Here is a 2,898-nt window from a genome sequence, read left to right as displayed (position 1 = left end):
TCCTCTGGAATGTCACAGGACATGGTGTTGGGCACCTTCCCACCCCTTGAGAAGGTCCCCAAATCCTCGTGAGCTCCTCCCTCCCGGCCCTACGGCATTCCCAAAATCCCTTCCCGGGGTTATCCCAGCCACGCCAGCATTCCCAAAATCCCTGCTGGAGTATCCCAGCTGACCTCTCCTCTGGCATGTCACAGGACATGTTGTTGGGTTTGAGCTGGACCCACTCCCTGGTGTTGAGGTCCAGCCTGTGCAGGTCGGTGCTGTAGATGTAGCCGGTGGTGCCCCCGAACACGTAGAGACACCCGTTGATGATGGCCATGGCCTGGGGGAAAAAACAGGGACAAAGGCACCTCTGGGGCCGGAAAACTGGGAATTCCCGCCCTTCCCAACCCCGGGGAGAAGGGGAGGGGGCTTTTCCCTGCTAAAAAATGCCTCGGGAAGGGCAGGGAAAGGGGGCACTGCTGGGGGAGGGGATCTCCGGACAACACCAGGATGTCCCAGGAGGCCCTAAAAGGTGTTGTTCTAATAAAAATAAGATCTAAAAGTTGTTCTTCTAATAAAAATAAGTGTTCTAATAAAAATAAGACCTAAAAGTTGTTCTTCTAATAAAAATAAGACCCAGAAGTTGCTGTTCTAATAAAAATAAGACCCAGAAGTTGCTGTTCTAATAAAAATAAGACCTAAAAATTGTTCCTCTAATAAAAATAAGCCCTAAAAGTTGTTCTTCTAATAAAAATAAGACCTAGAAGTTGCTGTTCTAATAAAAATAAAACCTAAAAGTTGTTCTAATAAAAGCCCTAAAAGTTGTTCTAATAAAAATAAGACCTAAAAATTGTTCTTCTAATAAAAATAAGACCTAGAAGTTGCTGTTCTAATAAAAATAAGCCCTAAAAGTTGTTCTTCTAATAAAAATAAGACCTAAAAGTTTTTGTTCTAATAAAAATAAGACCTAGAAGTTGCTGTTCTAATAAAAATAAAACCTAAAAGTTGTTGTTCTAATAAAAATAAGACCTTAAAGTCGCTGTTCTAATAAAAGTAAGACCTAAAATGTGTTGTTCTAATGAAAATAAGACCTAAAAGTTTTCATTCTAAGAAAAATAAGACCTAAAAGTCATTGTTCTAATAAAAATAAGACCTAAAAATTGTTCTTCTAATAAAAATAAGACCTAAAAGGTGTTGTTCTAATAAAAATAAGCCCTAAAAGTTCTTGTTCTAATAAAAATAAGACCTAGAAGTTGTTCTCCTAACAAAAATAAGTGTTCTAATAAAAATAAGATCTAAAAGTCGTTCTAATACAAATAAGCCCTAAACGTTGTTGTTCTACTAAAAATAAGACCTAAAAGTTGTTGTTCTAATAAAAATAAGCCCTAAAAGTTGCTGTTCTAATAAAAATAAGACCTAAAAATTGTCCTTCTCATAAAAATAAGACCTAAAAGTTGTTCTAATAAAAGCCCTAAAAGTTGTTCTTCTAATGAAAATAAGACCTAAAAGTTGCTGTTCTAAAAAAAATAAGCCCTAAAAGTCGTTGTTCTGATAAAAATAAGACCTAGAATCCCCGTTTTTTTGGAGTTAGAGGTTTGTATTTAGAGTTTGGGGCTTGAAAATAAGACCTACAAATGAGGGTTTTCATAAAGGGTTTTGGAGTTTGCATTTGGAGTTTGGGGTATGGAAATAAAACCTAAATCCACTGTTTTCATTTGAAGTTTTGGGGATTGGAAATAAAACCTAAACCCACTGTTTGCATTTGGGGTTTTGGGGATTGGAAATAAAACCTACAAACCCCTGTTTGCATTTAAGAGTTTTGGGGTTGATCTGCAAACCCCCATTTTCATTCAGAGTTTTAGGATTTGATCTACAAACCCCTGTTTTTATTTAGATTTTGGGGTTTGGAAATAAAACCTAAACCCATTGTCATTATTTGGAGTTTTGGGTTTGAAAATAAGACCTAAATCCACTGTTATCATTTAGAGTTTGGGGTTTGGAAATAAAACCTAAACCCACTGTCATTATTTGGAGTTTGGGGTTTGAAAATAAAACCTAAAACCCACTGTTTGCATTCAGAGTTTGGGGTTTGGAAAAAACCCTACAAACCCCTGTTTGCATTTAAGAGTTTTGGGGTCTAGAAATAAAATCTAAACCCCCTGTTATTGTTTGGAGTTTTGGGGTTTGGAAATAAAACCTAAATCCACTGTTTTCATTCAGAGTTTTGAGTTTTGAAGATAAAACCTACAAGTCATTAGTTTGTATTTAGAATTTGGGGTTTGGAAATAAAACCCAAATCCACTGTTTTCATTTAGAGTTTGGGGGTTGGAAATAAAACCTAAATCCACTGTTATTAATTGGAGTTTTGGGGTTTGGAAATAAAACCTAAAACCCACTGTTTGTATTCAGAGATTGGGGTTCAGAAATAAACCCTAAATCCACTGTTTTCATTCAGAGCTTTGGAATTTCGACCCGTTTTCACTCCCAGTTTTGGGGTTTGAAGCTTTTGAGGTCCCAGAACAAGTCCTGAAAGCCCCAAACTCTCCTCAAATCCTCCTCCTCTCCCAATCCCAGTGTTCAGGAACCACATTTCCACCTCCTGACCCCACCACAACCCTTCCTTTTCCCGGGAAACCTCCGGGAACCGTTCGATTTCCTCGCGTGGGATTTTCCCGGATTCACTTCCAAGGAGGGAAAATAACTCCCAGGGGAGAGGGATTGTGGTGCTCAGGGAATTCTTTCCCACCTGTCCATAGATCCTGTTGGGTTTCTTGCCCCTGCAGCTGAGCAGGGCCCACCTCTTGTACTTGACGTTGCAGACGTGGACGTCGTTCCCGTTGCTCTCCCCGAAGGGGATCCCGGTGCCTCCAAAAACCAGGAGGTTGTTCCCGTGCAGGACAACTGGGAGAGAGGGAG

General features: G+C 39.3%; 2 long non-coding RNA genes across 2 annotated transcripts; both read right to left on the bottom strand.

Moving 5' to 3' along the window:
- Nucleotides 1-631: 631 nt before the first annotated feature.
- Nucleotides 632-1,012, bottom strand: LOC113962619. Its single transcript, XR_003532584.1, has 2 exons — nucleotides 981-1,012; nucleotides 632-773 (listed from the first exon to the last, which is right to left on the bottom strand). It is a non-coding gene; the product is annotated as an uncharacterized LOC113962619 (long non-coding RNA).
- Nucleotides 1,013-1,086: 74 nt separating this feature from the next.
- Nucleotides 1,087-1,642, bottom strand: LOC113962618. Its single transcript, XR_003532583.1, has 2 exons — nucleotides 1,337-1,642; nucleotides 1,087-1,228 (listed from the first exon to the last, which is right to left on the bottom strand). It is a non-coding gene; the product is annotated as an uncharacterized LOC113962618 (long non-coding RNA).
- Between the last annotated feature and the right edge of the window lie 1,256 nt (nucleotides 1,643-2,898).

Source organism: Neopelma chrysocephalum, unplaced genomic scaffold (genome assembly GCF_003984885.1).
Source record: "Neopelma chrysocephalum unplaced genomic scaffold, ASM398488v2 Primary Assembly neopelma1_183247, whole genome shotgun sequence".
Taxonomy (NCBI): domain Eukaryota; kingdom Metazoa; phylum Chordata; class Aves; order Passeriformes; family Pipridae; genus Neopelma; species Neopelma chrysocephalum.
Note: the sequence above shows the minus strand (reverse complement) of the source record. Positions and strands in the feature narration are given on the sequence as shown.